Raw genomic sequence first — 16,902 nt, 5'->3', positions numbered from 1 at the left:
CTCTTTCTCTCTCTCTTCCTTTCTTTCTTTCTTTTTGTTTTTTAAGACAGGGTTTCTCTGTATAGCCCAGGCTGCTGGGCTGTCCTGGTACTCACTCTGTAGACCAGACTGGTCTCAAACTTAGAAATTCACCTGCCTCTGCCCCCCAAGTGCTGGGATTAAAGGCATGTGCCACCATTGCCTGCTGCTTTGACCATTTCTTTAAGTGTTTCTCAGCCATTCGAGATTCCTCTGTTGTGAATTCTCTATTTAGTTGTATACCCAATTTTTGATTGGGTGGTTTGTATTTTGGTGATTAGCTTCTTGAGTTCTTTATATATTTTGGATATTAGTCTTCTATCTGATGTGGGGTTAGTGAAGATTTTTTTTCCCAGGCTGTAGTTTGCTGATTTTTCTGATTGGCATAATCCTTTGCCTTACAGAAGCTTTCCAATTTCATGAGGTCCCATTTATGAATTCTTGATCTTAGAACCAGAGCCACTAGAGTTCTGGTTAGGAAATTTTGCCATGTGCCAAAGACTTCAAGGCTCTTTCCCACTGTCTCTTCTATTAGATTTAGTGTATCTGGTTTCATTTTAAGGTCCTTGATCCACTTGGACTTGAACTTTGTGCAAGGTGATTAATATGGATCTATTTTCATTTTTCTACATACAGGTTCCCAGTTAGACCAGCACCAGTTATTGAAGATGCTTTCTTTTTTCCATTGTATATTTTTTGGCTTCTTTGTCAAAGACCAAGTGGCTGTAAGTGTGTGGTTTTATTTCTGGGTCTTCAATTCTATTCCATTTATTAACATGTCTGTTTCTGTACCAATGTCATGCAGTTTTTTTTTTTTTTTAATTACGATTGCTCTGTAGTATAGTTTAAGGTCAGGGATGGTGATTTCCCCCAGCAGTTCTTTTATTGTTAACAATTGTTTTTGCTATTTTGAATTTTTTTTTGTTTTTTCAGATGAATTTGAGAATTGTTCTTTCCATGTCTTTGAAGAATTGTGTTGGGTTTTGATGGGGATTGTGTTGAATCTGTAAATTACTTTTAGTAGAATTGCCATTTTTACTGCTAACTCTGCCAATCCATGAGCATTGGAGATCTCTCCATTTTTTGAGATCTTTTTTTTTTTTTTTGAGAGACTTGAAGTTCTTGTCATACAGATCTTTCACTTGTTTGGTTAGAGTTACTCCAAGATATTTTATATTATTTGTGACTGTAAATGGCTCAGGCTCTAAGGTCAAGAAATGACAAATGGGGTCTCATGAAACTGGAAATCATCTGTAAGGCAAAGGATATAGTCAATAGGAAAATTCAGCAACCTACAGATTGGGAAAAAATCTTCACAAACCCTGCATCCAATAGAGGGCTAATATCCAAAATATATAAAGAACTCAAGAAGCTAACAATAAACAGATTGCCAACATTGATCACTCTCTTGAAGATACCCAAGCCTGAAGGAATCCCAGGAGTTCCACTGCATGCAGGGCAGCTGAGCAACAGGCCTTATAGTCTGAAGGCCTCCCTGGAAAACAGCTGCTCACAGGGCAACAGCTTGACTTCTCCCCTGAAGTCCCAACAGTCTGAAGGCCCCACATGATATCTACTACATCATGGCCACAGGCTTACAAGGAGACCTGAAGTAACTCAGGAACACAAGGGGTAGGCTCCAGAGAGAAAGACCAGACCTGCATACATCAGGGGTAGCCAGATGGTGAGAGGCAAGCACAAGGCCATAGCCAACAGAAGCCAATTCAGCATCATCAGAACGCAATGCTCCCACTACAGCAAGCCCTGGATACACCAACATGCCTGAAAATCAGGAAGCTGATCTAAAAACCTATCTCATGAAGATAATAGAGTCCTTAAAAAGGATATAAATAACTAACTGAAAGAAATACAGAAAAACACACGTAAACAGGTAGAAGCCCTTAAATAGGAAACAATTAAATTCTTTAAAGAAATTCAGGAAAACACAATCAAACAGGTGAAGGAATTGAACAAAATGTTCCAAGACCAAAATGTGGAAGTAGAAACAATAAAGAGACATGAATGGAGGCAACCCTGGAAATGAAAAACCTAAGAAAGAGGTCAGGAATTACAGATGTAAGCATCACCAACAGAATACAGAAGAATGAAGAAAGAATCTCAGGTGTAGAAGATACCTTACAAGATATTGACAAAGCTGTCAAAGAAAATTCAAAACATAAAAACTTACTAATCCAAAACATTCAGGAAATCCAAGACACAATGAAAAGATAAAAATCTAATAATAGGAATAGAGGAGAACAAAGATTCTCAGCTCAAAGGACCCAAAAACATCTTCAATAAAATCATAGAAGAAAATTTCCCCAACTTAAAGAGATGAATATAAATGTACAAGAAGCCTATAGAACACCAAATAAATTGGATCAGAAAAGAAAATCCTTTCATTGCATAATAATCAAAACACTAAATGCACAGAATAAAGAAAGAATATTGAAAATGCAAAGGAAAAGGGCTAAGTAACATATAAAGGCAAAACTATCAGAATCACACTAGACTTCTTAACAGAGACACTAAAAACCAGAAGAGCCTGGACAGAGGTCCTGCAACTCTAAGAGAACACAAATGCCATCCCAGGCTACTTTACCCACCAAAATTTTCAATAAACATAAATGGCAAAAGCAAAAAATTCCAGAACAAAACCAAATTAAAACCATATCTAGCTACCAACCCAGCCCTGCAGAGAATTCTAAAGGAAAACTCCAACACAAAGAGGGTACCTACACCAAAGAAAAAACAAGATGTTAATCATCTCCCAACAAAGCCAAGGAGAGAATCACATGCACATAATGCCACCTACAATACTAAACATAACAGGAATTAACAATCATCTGTCTTTAATACCTCTCAATATTAACGGACTCAACTCACCTATAAAAATACATAGCTAACAGACTGGGTACACAAACAGGCTCCAGCATTTTGCTGTATGCAAGAAACACATCTCAATAACAAAGACAGAGACAGCTTCAGAGTAAAAGGCTAAAAAAGTCCTCCAAGAAAATAGTTCCAAGAAACAATTGCCATCCTAATAGCCAGTAAACTAGACTTTCAACCAAACGTTATCAAGCTAGATGAGAAAGGACACTTCATATTCATCAAAGGAAAAATCCACCAAGAGAAAATCCCAATTCTGAACATCTATGCCCCAAATGCAAGGGCACCTACATTCGTAAAAGAAACTTTACGAAAGTTCAAAAGTATACATTGAACCTCACACAATAACAGTGGGAGACTTCAACACTCCACTTTCACTAATGGGCAGGTCATTGAAAGAGAAACTAAACAAATAAACAGTAAAATGAATAGATGTTATGAACCAAATGGACTTAACAGATACCAACATAAAATTTCACCCTAAAACAAAAGAGTACAGCTTCTTCTCAGCACCACATGGCACCTTCTCCAAAACTGACCATATAATTGGGCACAAAAAACCTCAACTGATACAAGAAGATTGAAATAATCCCATGCATCTTATGAGATCACCATGGCCTAAGGCTGGTTTTCAAAAAAATGACAAAAACAATGGAAACCCACATACCAATGGAAACTGAACAACTCTCTACTCAGTGATAACTTGATCAGGTAACAAATAAAGAAAGAAATTAAAGACTTCTGGAATTGAATGAAAATTATGACACAACATACCCAAACTTATGGGATACAATGAAAGCAGTGCTAAGAGGAAATCTCATAGCACTAAGTGCACTGGTAAAGAAATTGGAGAGATCCTACACTAGCTACTTAGTAGCACACCGGAGAGCTCTAGAACAAAAAGAAACAAACACACTCAAGAGGAGTAGACAGCAGGATATAGTCAAACTCAGGACAGAAATCAACTGAATAGAAACCAAGAGAACTATACAATCAACAAAATTAAAAACTGGCTCTTTGAGAGAATCAACAAGACAGACAAACCCCTGGCCAAACTAACTATAAGGCACAGAGGCAATATCCAAATTAACAAAATCAGAAATGACAAGGGAGACATCACAACAGAAATTGTTGTTACAGAGGAAATTAAAAAAAATCATCAGATCCTACTACAAAAGCCTATGCTCAACAAAACTGTAAAATCTAGACGAAATCAATGGTTATCTAGAGAGATACCACATACCAAAGTTAAATCAAGAGCAGGTAAACTTTCTAAACAGGCCCATATCCCCTAAGGAAAAGGAAGAAGAAGAAGAAGAAGAAGAAGAGGAGGAGGAGGAGGAGGAGGAGGAGGAGGAGGAGGAGGAGGAGGAGGAGGAGGAGGAGGAAGAGGAAGAGGATGAGGAAGAAGAAGAGGAAGAAGAAGAAGAAGAAGAAGAAGAAGAAGAAGAAGAAGAAGAAGAAGAAAGGAAAGAGAGAAGAGAGAAGAGAGAAGAAAGAGAAGAAAGACAAAGAAGAAAGAAGACAGAAGAAGAAAGAAGAAGAAAGAGGAGGAGGAGGAGGAGGAGGAGGAGGAGGAGGAGGAGGAGAAGGAGAAGGAAAAGAGGAAGAGGAAGAGGAAGAAGAAGAGGAAGAGGAAGAAAAGAAGAAAGCTGAGGGCCAAATGGCTTTGGTGCAGAGTTCTAACAGACCTTCAAAAAAGACCTAATATCAATATTTCTCAAACTAGTCCATAAAATAGAAACAGAAGTAACACTACCTAGTTCATTCTACAAAGCCACAATTATTCTGATACCTAAACCACAAAAATACCCAAACAAAAAGCAAACTTCAGACAAATTTCGCTTATGAATCTTGAAGCAAAAATACTCAATAAAATTCTTGCAAACCAAATCCAAGAACACATCAAAACTATCATTTACCACAATCAAGTAGGCTTCATCCCAGGGTTACAAGGTTGGTCCAGTATACAAAACTCCATTGATGTAATCCTCTATATAAACAAACTCAAAGAAAAAAATCACACGATAATCTTCTTAGATGCTGAAAAGGTATTTGACAAAATACAATACCCCTTTGTATTAAAAGTATTGGAGAGATCAGGAATGCCCATACCTAAACAAAATAAAAGCAATTTATAGCACACTAATAACCAATGTCAACTTAAATGGAGACATACTTGAAACAATCCCGCTAAAATCAGGGACTATACAAGGATGCTTACTCTCCCCATGTCTATTCAATATAGTACTAAAAGTTCTAGATAGGATAATAAGACAACAAAAACAGATTAAGAGGATACAAATTGGCAAAGAAGAAATAAAGATATTACTATTTGCAGAAGAATGGTAGTATACATATGCAACCCCAAAAATTCTACCACACAACTCCTACAGCTGAAAAACAACTTCAGCAAAGAGGTTGTATATAAAATTAATTCAAATAAATCAGAAGCCTTCATTTATACAAATGATAACAGGCAGAGAAAGTAATTAGGGAAATAACTTTCTTCACAAGAACCACAAATAACATAAAATATCTGTAACATGCCACAGCTCTCATATTGAAGACTTGATTTTTAAAAACATGATCTTACTAGCCTTACTTGACCTGGAGCTCACTATGTAGAACAGGCTGCTCTCAAAATCACATAAATCCATCTGACCCTGACTCCCAAGTGCTGGGATTAACAGTGTCCATCACCAACATAGCCAATCTAACTAAGGTTAGATTCTTGTAGGTAACATATGTTTCAGTTTGAATGTAAAATATCCCCCATAATCATACATGTTTTGATACTTGGTCACAAGTTAGTGGTGCTATTTGGAAAGGTTGTACAACTTTTATGAGGCAGAGCCTTGTTGGAGGAAGGGGACCACTGAGAGCTAACCTTGAATTCATGGCCCTGTCCCATTTTCTGCTAATTTTTTTGCTTCCAGACAGCAAAAGAAATATGACCTGTCAGCTCCACTTCTGTTGTCAGACCTCCTCTTCCATGATAGACTGTACCTCTTTGAAAAGTATGCCAAACATACCTTTATCCTTTAAGGTGCTGCTTGTCAAATATTTTTGCTACAGAAATGAGAAAATTAGCTAATACAGAAAATTAGTACTAGGAGTGGGGTCATTGCTGTGATAAAGATGGACCATGTGATTCTTAAGCCTTTGGAACTGGTTTGTGGGAGGAATGTGGAAGACTTTGAAATTGTTGGTTAAAATGCCCTAGAATACTATGAGTAGAGATTAATGGGACATTCTGGTGGGAATATGGAAGGTCTGAAGGCCAAGAGAAACATAGATATTGTCAGCTCATGAAACTATAGAGCAGAACAAGGACTCTGTTGGGAACTGGGATATGTTATATTTAGCTTAGGGCTAGAGAAATGACTCAACTGTTAAAGCTGGGCTCCCAACCAATAATATATTCAATTTATATTCTGACAAAAAATATCTAACTGTAGTCTGCCAATGTCCTGAGAGCCCACAGGGGCTGAACTGAAAGGTAGTGGGATAATGTGTTTGATGGAGGAAAATCAAGTCAGACTAGAATCCAGGTCATGGGTATGATCATTGCTCACCATGTCTAGAGTAAAAAGGAGTTATAGTGAGGCAGAAAGATGTGAGAAATGTACAGTTTGTTGAAAAACATGTGTTCAAACAAGTTTAAAGCTGTGGGTAAGGCTTGTGTTGAAAAAGAGGCTACAATTGTTAAAGATCAATAATCTTTGTTCTGGGATAGGAAACCCTACTCATTAAAGCCAACATCTTGTCAAAATTAAATCTCTTCTAAAAAAGAGAATTCTAAAAATGAGAATTCTGCTGAAGGTGTTCTCTACTCCTGGAAAGTATCTGCCTAGGGGATTGTTTCCCAAGGTTCAGAACACGGAGGTTTCTACATCAGTGGCCAAGGAGTCCACTATCTATGTCAGTGGTTCTCAGCCTTCCTAATGCTGTGATGATTTAATATAGTTCCTCATGTTGTGGAGATGCCAACCATAAAATTGATTTTGTTGCTACTTTATAATTGTTTATTTGCACTTAATAAATTAAGAATTAATAAAGAATTTATTAAATAAATAAAGAATTAAAACATAATATATAAAGTATAATATCTTAAAAAGAGTATGTTGTCACCAAATATAACTTTAATATTGTATACAAATATTTATATGAATGTAACCAAATTTAAACTTAATTTTATATCAATATACAAAGATCTATACCAATATAAGATTTTTGCTTAACAGTTGCTCTAGAGTTTAAGAGTAGTTTCAATAATCTACCCTTCATTACCCTTATTCCTGTATTATTTCTATATCCCCTTTTTTCTTTTCATTCCTTCTTTCTCCTCTCCCATCTAACACTAGATAGAAGAGAAAGAAGGATAGAGGTAAAAAAGAAAGAGAAAAAGAAATCCTTGAATCTAACACTCCTCAGTTTGCTTTCTCCTTGATCAAAATCATAACAAATTATAACCACTCCCCTTAAACATGGACAAACATCCATCATCCATTGAATGACCAATACCCATCTATTCCACCTCTTGAGAATGGGGGCATCACTCTCTTAAAATTGTTTCCTGCTGATTTGGGGCATCAGTTTACTTTGAGGGCTCCCCTAAAATGGGACACTAGTCAGTCTATAAGCTAGTATAGTGTTTGCTGTCCAGTCTCTGCATGCTGAGAAAGTTCAGGGCTAAAATGAAGTCCTGGCTGGAACAGTTTTGGATGCTAGAAGATCTAACTTGAGATTTTGAAATTGTTCCAGATACAGATTTCTGAGGAAAAAGCATTGAGTTAGTCTGAGATAGGATCACCTGGGATTCTTATCTTCTTTGGTGTCTGGTTCCTTTGTTCTGTAAACACATAAATTCTCAGAAGTAACATGCATCTTTGCAATAAGATATGTGTGGAATGTGCAGTATGCACAATTAAATTAAAGATGATTTTCTGCTCTTTGTTTAACCAGGTAAGACATTTTTAAGTTAGTTTGGATTGTATAACCAAACTATATTATAAATCTTTATCTATGCCATTTGAAAGGATGGCATGATAAATCTTTGAAGATTCTGTAACCAACAAGATTTATTGGCTATGTATAGCTGATGTTCTGGCTGAGACACTTTCGTCTCTCACCTAGTTTCAGAGTTGTTCCCATGTAGAGGAAATCAGTGTAGATTTTACCTGTTTTATTCTTCTTGATTTGAACTTTTGTTTTTCTTTTTTATGACTGTCTATATTCAGGCTTTAATTTTATTTGACCTTTGATTCTATGTATTTAATATATTTTAGATTTTTTATTTGAGACATTTTCTAGGTACTGTATAAATATCTTTTGAAGTGGCCAAGCTGGAGCCCATGAATCTTATGAAATTGTTATATTTACTCCTGTATCCATTAAGCCTTCAATTTCAATCTCATCTAATTGTAATTTTAATTTTGGTCACTTATCTTTTATAGCAGTTTGCCAAAATATCTGGAGTTTTCTTGGTATATTTAGAATCTCTGTTTTATCCATTGAAGCTTCTCTGGCTTTGATATCTGGGATATTAGTGTTTATACCCAGAGTAGTATTATTTAATTGTTCTGTGGATCATTTTCCCCACTGTTGATCTGAAATGTCCAATTTGAATTTGATATTGGGGCATCTTAGGGCATTTTCTGTCAAGGAGTTACCTTGTTTGTCACTTGTTGATCTATATTCATTAGTCCAGTGTTGGCATATGCCATATCTTCCAAATATTCCAGAAGGCTCGGCCTTCTTTTTGCATTATCTCTAGAAAAAACATTTTTTTCCTAGAAATGCCTTGTATACAGTCCTTAGATGGCCTCATTCAATGAGCCTTATATCTGTTTCTTCCACATCTACATTTCAGAGGAAACTTTCTCCATGAATTATTTTTATTATAGAAGACTTTATCCTTAGGAAATGTTTGTCTACAGTCCTTAAGGGAATAACCTGATTTTTCACAGCCATTTTTATGGGCATTTTGTGCTTTGTATCTCTTGTAATTGTGTGCACAACCAAAACTGAATTATGAGCATTAAACTCTATGTTTGCAGTAGTTTTAATCCATTCATAAAGAGGTACAGGTATGGGTAGAGAAATCTTAATTGAATATTTAGCTTTGGCAAAAGCTAATGTTGAATGCAAAAAGCTATTAAACTTTTAACAGCCAGATCTCTATTTGGGGTGTAGTCAATTTTTGTAAAAGGTCAGTGAAAGGTTCATTTGAACTATGTGCTATCTTTGTGAATGATTTGGCTCATCCCTGTTGTTCAACTTTGTCCTATGTCGGGGACCGCTCTGCCAATGTTGGAACCTGCACTGCCAAAAGCTTGGGAGCTAAATTGTTATAGCCCACACTGCCCAAGCTTTGGGGGCCAACTTGTTCCAGCTCATACTTCTGCTCCCATTTGTGGGTCAGGGTTCAGCAAGAGAGAGAGAGAGAGAGAGTGAGGGTGGACATGAAGGGATGCGAAGAATGGAGACCAGACAGAATGTGATTCAGTCCCATTTATTCTCATCTCTCTCTCTCCTCCAGACTCTTCTTCTCTCTTTCCAAGTCCCTCCAAGTTCCAAGTCCCAAGTCACAAGTCCTAAGTCTTAAGTCCCAAGTTACAAGTTCCTCAGTCCCAAGATCCAAGTCGCAGTCCTAAGTCTTTTTCCAAGTTGCTAGTTCCTAAGTTCCTAGCCCCAAGTCCCAAGTTCCTCTCTTCTGTCTGCCTCTCACCTTTTACAAGTCTCACTTCTTAAGTCACGCCATAAAGTCACACCTTTAAGTCTCATACACCCAAGGGAAAATCCTGGGTATACAAAACAGGATGTTATCAGAGTGTGCTCCACTGTTGTAGACTCTTGAAAACAAGTCTCTTGTCAGGGTATATGGCTCAAGATAGCTGCAAGGATGATAGCCCCCTTCTGTCGGCTCCCCACAGTCCTAAATATTTAAAGCGATTGTACAACATTGTTTCGGGACAGTATCATCAAAGGCGATCTGTACTCTCAATTCAGAATATAGACCTTCATCTAGTAACTTCATCTATTAACTCGACAAAGCCTCTAGTCCTAGTTCATTGCTCCATGACTGAAGCCTCATCTTTCTACCATATTAGCTATTGTAATTGAGGGCCAGACTCTAAGATGGCTGTTATCAAATCTCTCCAATCTTTTGCAATAATACAATTTTATATGGCCCAACTATTAAGAATCTGTTTTGACATATGGTAAATGTAAGCCATAGGTCATTATTGCTTTTTTAAATCTTTGTAAATCTTGTATCTTTACATTGCTGTTTGAATTCTTGATAACCCTTTGGATTTCTCTCATCTCATTCTAATTCCCTTATCAAGGATTTGAAAATTAGTTTAGTTTTAAAAAAAACAGATATAGACTGACTTTTTGTAGTCTTGTTACAAGGTGGTGCTGTAGGTTCTGGCCTTCCTTCCTCTGTCTCGATCTCATTATCTTTTAAATTTTTATTTATTTATTTTTCTAATTTTCCTTTTAAGGCTTTTTTCCAATTTTCACCTCTTTATTTTTCTTTTGTGTCTCTATCATCTTAGTATCTTCTTCATTCTTATTTATAAACTTGTAAGTATAATGTTTTCTTCAGTATGTAAAGATTATCCTTGTGTTATTTAAATGTTGATTTCTTTCCCTTCATATTTTGTTTCAATCCAGACATTACATTATAATGCTTATATCATGAATCTTCTGTTTTAAGTTTGTGTAAACAATGCTTTCCATTTATTCTCTGGATTGTCAATAAAAGGTGATCAGACAATGGCTGGGGAGAAGAGAGAACAGAGTGGGTCACCTACCAGTAAGGGGAGGGGGAAGAGAGAAAAGTAAGAAGATTCAGCCAGGAAGGAGGAGACATCATGAGAGTTAAACTGGAGCATGGAAAGTCCTAAATGCAAATACTAAGGGATTTTTGACCAGGAGATAGGCAGATTATCTTAGAGGATTAGAATAAATCAATGACTTCCCAGGCATTGAGGTAAAGCTTGATTAAATAAATCTTGATCTCTCTATGTTATTATTAGAGGATTGGCCAGGATAAATTAAAACAGTCACTATTAATTTACTACATATGTTTATATTAAAATTAACATTTACATAAACTTTTCTAATTTTTCTTCTAAATTTTGTCTCCATTTTTCATTTTTTTTCTTTTTCTTGTCTCTCTAAAGCCCTTTTCTTTGAGAAGGTCTAAGAAGCCATCATGGTTATCAGGATTAAAATGAGGATTACCAATGCAATAGTAATCATAATCAGTAATGCATCATTTCCAATTAGGTTGTTTATTTCTTTCTCTTATGTTTCTATCCTTCAGTCTTTTAAAACTGTATTATATACAGTCCAAAAGCATCAGTGCATCTCACCTTTATGATTCTCATTTCTTTAATTCTTTCTCTAAGGTTAAATTTTACCAATTTAAAACTTTTTTGTAAGATTATTTATACCCGATTTATTTTCTATTATATTGTTTATAATTTTAATACTTTATCATTTCAGAAGTCTGAAGTCTGGGGCTTTTTAGTTTGGGCTTGGCTTCTGTTGCCTGCAGCCATTCTTTGTCATGTAGGACAAGCCTTAAAGGGCCAAATCTCCTGCAACTGACCAACCAGATAGGAAGGGGAAGTCCTGCCATACTGTGAGTCATTTACCAGCTTCTTAGTGGTTTCTGACAACTTCTTCTGCAGTGGCTGGCCCAGGAAACTGCAGTCTATACCCACTGTGAGTACCTGGACTTGCCGGAGAGACTACACAGCTCTGGCACTTGCCTGCTGAGCTAGCTGTTCACAGGCCTGATTCAAGTACCTGACATCCAGCTGCCAGCCTGATTGCATAGCAGCCAAACTAGGCCTCTCTGTGGTTTCCCACTTGCCACCATGTAGGACACCACCTTCCACCCTGAACTTCTCAGGCTCTAAGTCTGGATTCTGTGCCCCACATTGGGCACCATTTGAAAGTGTGAGCTTTTCCATCTATCCTCTTTGTTCCCTGAAATAATGACTCTGAGACTAAACTATTTCTGAATACGTGCATAGGCCCAAAGCTTTGGCTTGTTCCCTGAGTAGCTCATAATTTAATTACCCATTTACTCTAGTCAAAGTCATGCCACACGGTTAGTTACCTCTCCTCAGTTTCATCTGACTGTCCCCTTCAGCATTCAGGACAAATCTCCTGCACCCATTTTCCAGAATTATGTCTCTCTGCTGGATATCTCATCTTCTAGTCCTATCTAAGCTCATTGGGCATAGAATTTTTATTGACAGGTGATGATTCAAAATAGTATGTAAAGTTTCTTTCTACAGATACTTGTTTTTCAAGCATGAAAGATCCAAGATTGAGGGGTCACAGTGTTTTATAGTCTGGTTTCAGAAAGCCATGCAACGCTTAGCAGGGTCACAGTCCTTTTAATGAGGCCATTAAAGGTACAGCATGAAGTTGTGAAGGTGAATTATAAGCTGTTTTGGAGATGCCCGAACCATGGGATGCTCACTGAAGAACACTTTGTACACAGGGTGAAGCCAGCTCAAGAGAGAGACTCTGTGTGCTGTAGGCAGTGGCACTAAAAATACAGAAATACCAAAACTCTTTGGAACCCAGATAACTTCATCACAAGCCTAAAATGGAGTTGTAGGTTTTAGTGGTTGCTGTAGTGTGAGTTGTTTTAGCTTTTGTTTAATTTTTTGTTTATTCCCCTTTGAAATGAGTCTGAATCTTTGTTTCTTTTCTGTTGTTGTGCTTAAAATACTGGAAAAAGTGACTTAAGGAAGAAAAGGTTTATTTTCAACTCATAGTTTCAGGTTGCAATCATCATTGCCAGGAAGCTACAGCAGCATGAGCTTGAGATAGCTGGTCATGTTTTATCCATAGTTAAGAAACAGGGATCAAAAAGGGCTTGCACAGTTCTCAAATCCTTCTCCTCTTTTTATTTAGTTCAGGGTGTAGCCCATAAAATGGTGCCACCCACATATAGGAGTCACCTCAATTATCAGTCATCAGTTAACCCAACTGAGACAATCCTTCATGGGTATGCTCAGAGGCCCAAATCCCAGGTGCTTCTATATTTTGTCAAAACTAACAACACTAACCATCATAAAATGTCAACTTTGTATTGTATATTGGACTATGTAACTAAATTTTTTTTGATATTACAAGACAGCAATTCTCAACCTGTGGCTCATGATCCCTCTGGCAAACCTATATATCCAAAAACTTTTACATTACAATTCACCACAGTAGCAAAATCGCAGCTGTGAGGAAGCAATGAAAATAATTTTATGCTTGGGGGGGTCACTTAAACATGAGAATGTAAAGGGTTGCAGCATTAGGAAGGTCAAGAACCACAGTAACAGGAACTCACTTAAGAGATTTCACTGAACCTCAGAAAAGACTTTGACTTTTGCAATTTTGAACAACTTTGGGTTTGTTGTCTATAGGTACTTGGAAGTTGAACTAAATGAATTAGCATGAGAGGGCTATGAGTCTATAGGGAGCAATGGCAAAAGGCTATGGTTTGAATGGGAAGTGTTTTTAGTCAGCCTATGTGGTTCACTATTGGTTCTCAGGTGGTGGTATTGCTTGGAAAGGTTGTAGAACCTTTAGGAAGTGGAGATTTGCTAGAAGTGGCTCACTGTGGTGGCCTTGAAACTTTGAAGCTCAGCTCTGATTCCTGTTTTCTGTTTGCTCACCATCAAGAAGCAGAGAGAGATGAATTGTTGATGCTCACTCTTTCTTCTTCACATTCAGTTTAGGACCCCGTCCCTGTGGAACAATAGTATCCACAGTCAGAGTGAGCTATCCCACCTCAATTAAACGTCTCTGGAAATGCCTTTTCATGCACAACCTGAAGGTTTATCTTATAGAAGATTTCAAATTTAGTCAAGTTCACAGCCAAGCTTAACTTCTGCACGTACTTTATCACAGAGTACCCTCAATTTCCCCAACCTACTATTCCTTGTTGAATTGCTGCCATTTATTTTTTCTTACCCAAGAGCTAGAATCATCTCTTGCATTACTACCACCATTATTTTAAGTAAGTAGCCATCTTTTATATCAATAAAGAATAGCGAAATTAGCAGTCTAGTGGGGCAGGAGGCATCAGTGAATTCTATGTGCACCAGGAATCTAAAAAAAGTTAAAGCCAGACAGAAGGATTTGCAATACCTGAAAGTAAAAGTGAAGCAAATACAGAGTTTTTACCTAGAATACCAAACAGGGGTACTGAAAGTTTCCAGAAATAAAGATACTAGGAAAATCCTAGAAAAGAAAGAGCAAGAATTATAGTGACTGAGACTGGACTAGGAACATTTCAGAGCCTCCCTGGAAGCTTGCTGGTTGATATCAGGAGAGTGAGCTGGTGCTTGCAGGGCAGCTGAATGGAACTAAGAAGCAGCTCTCCCTTCAGGCAGAGCATTGTGCACAGATGGGAGCAGCCTCTTCACCCTCTTACAGGGGGTCTGCAGTAGTAAAGTGGATGACTCCAGTAATGAGGAGTTCATTGGTAAAACATTGACTTTTCAGCATTATGAATCAGTGATGGAGAGTTTTGTGAAGTCGCTGGATAGACGTGTGAACTGATTTTCAACCAGAGTTGCAAATCAGTTCGTGTTTGTGGTGAGTGGAATTGTAACAGGTGCTTCTGCCACCATACACAGTTGTGAATTCTTAGTTAATTCCAGTTGAGTGAGTTTAAATTCCATGTTGCAGCTGTTGGGGTGGGGAGTCTTGAAGCTGAGCCAGTGCACTTGATGTTGATGCTCATGTTCCTGTACAATGTGAGCATCAATTCAAAAGGCTTGAAATACATCACAGAGAGCCCAGAATTTCCCCATCTACTGTGGTGGCCTTTTTATTGGATATTTTATTTATTTACATTTCGGATGCTTTCTCCTTTCCCTATTTTTCCTCTCTAAAAATACCCCTGTCCCATCACCCTCCTCCTTTTTTTGTATACCATTTAATTACATGCAGGTATTGAGGTCAGTTCTAGGTTGACGAACTAGCAACGCAATAGATGCAAATAGTCAAGGAACAAGCAAGACAAACACAAATAGTCAAAGAACAAACTCTGCAAACACTCCCGTGATCACTGTTTCTAGGGGCTTATCAGGATGGCCAAACTATCTGAGCCAACTTCCCTGTCCTAGCCCAAAGTCTTGTGGTGGCTTTTGAATGATGAAGACTCAGAGGCAAGTCTTTACATTCTGCAATCATACAATTTGTGGTTCTAGAACCAGAAATATTTCCCAAGTGGCCCTTTGGCTTTGAAGTATCTATCTCCATATTCTGCCATGTTGAAGAGCCATAACTTCTACCTATGGGCTGCTGCCCTAGAACTCCTGGAATCCCTCTGTGTTCTGGAGAGGTATGATGGAGCATCAATATGTTAGTGAACATGCTGTCTCTTTCTCTCTCCAGGTCCTTTGTGTTCAAACTGTCACTGTTCACACTGTGTTAGGGTTGGCAAGCCATGACTGACTACAGATGGAATAATGAATCATCATCTCCCATCTCTTTCATAGGAGTGTCATACTTGTTAGGTGAGGGGTCAATATTGCCAGAGAGGTAACTAAAAACCATATCCTCTGGAGAGTCTCTGAGCATCTGGGAAAAGTTTTCTGGAATTTCTCTTGCTGCTTTGGTGGCTGCTCATACCAGCTGGGCAACCTGAATACGGGAGATTATATCAGCATCTGCCATGTGGTCAGTGCTCTCCCAGGTGCATTTCCATGAAAACCAATTCTTTCCCTCATTACTACCTATAATCCCTCTAATGTGCAGGTTTACCTTTAAACCCTTTTAGTAAATTCTTTTAGATGACATTGGACATTTTAGTTCTCTGGGGTTTTTTTGTGATTCTTTTATTTCTATATAAAGAATGATTAGTAAAAAAAAGGCTGCAGTTAAGTACATCTTTGGCTATGATCGTCCTGAATTTTTTAGGTAAATGCTAATTCCCATGACAAACATTTCTGAAACACAGAGGACATGGGGACATATGCATAGAGAAGAGAAAGCCATGTGAAAATAAAGTCAGAGTTGGAGGTATTCTAATTTCCATATATATATGTATATGTATATATATATGGAAATATATATGCTCAATTTGATATTTTAGAGATATTTGGGAAAATAGTTTATATAGAAACAAACTATATATTTATAGCAATTCTTTCTTTTTTATTGGATATTTTATTTATTTACATTTCAGATGTCATCCCCTGTCCCCATTCTCCCTCCCTAGAACTCCCTATTTTATTCCCCTCCTCCTTTTTGCTTTTATACCATCTTAATTACATGCATGTATTAAGGTCAGTTCTAGATTGAGGGTCTAGCAATACAATATATGCAAATAGTCAAGGAACAAGCAAAACAATAAACAGAAATAGTCAAAGAACAAACAAGGCATTAAACCCAATTATGTGAACATTCCCAAGATCACTGTTTCTAAGGGCTTATCAGGATGACCAAAATAGCTGAGCCTACTTCCCTGTTCTAGCCCAAAGTCATTTTCATGTCTGACGCCTACTTCCTTGTTCTAGCCTAAAATTTAGATTCCTGTCTGAAATTACTTCTTTGTTCTAGCCTAATATTTAGATTTCTGTCTTAAATTACTTCTTTGTTCTAGTCTAATGTCAGATTCCTGCCTGAAGCCCACTTCCTTGTCCTGGCCAACGTTATATTTCTGCAAAGCAGCCCATTTTCTTGTCCTGGGCCCATGTCAGATTCTTGCCAATCAGCCCTAAAGGCTCTCTGCCTCTCCCCCTTTTTTATTTCATTAACAAGACTAAGCCTTTCTTAGGTCATTCTGACAAGAATGCCTTCCTTACCCGTCATGGAATATGCATTATCCAATGCAATGCATTTGTGTCTTAGGTTGGTAAGGCTCTGTGCAGAATCTTACCAGTCCTTGGCTTGCCAGCCTGTTAATTTAATAACTCTGTCTGGGGGATAGCAATTCTTTCTTACCATTTC

General features: G+C 37.5%; 1 protein-coding gene and 1 pseudogene across 12 annotated transcripts in view; both read left to right on the top strand.

Annotated features, from left to right (window-relative positions):
- The window catches only part of LOC117719719 (protocadherin alpha-7), a 222,463-nt gene that overhangs the window by 111,055 nt on the left and 94,506 nt on the right, over nt 1-16,902 (top strand). The gene's annotated exons all lie outside the window — the stretch shown is intronic.
- Nucleotides 14,038-15,235, top strand: LOC117720041 (heat shock factor 2-binding protein pseudogene; annotated as a pseudogene).

Source organism: Arvicanthis niloticus, chromosome 14 (assembly GCF_011762505.2).
Source record: "Arvicanthis niloticus isolate mArvNil1 chromosome 14, mArvNil1.pat.X, whole genome shotgun sequence".
Classification (NCBI taxonomy): Eukaryota; Metazoa; Chordata; class Mammalia; order Rodentia; family Muridae; genus Arvicanthis; species Arvicanthis niloticus.
Note: the sequence above shows the minus strand (reverse complement) of the source record. Positions and strands in the feature narration are given on the sequence as shown.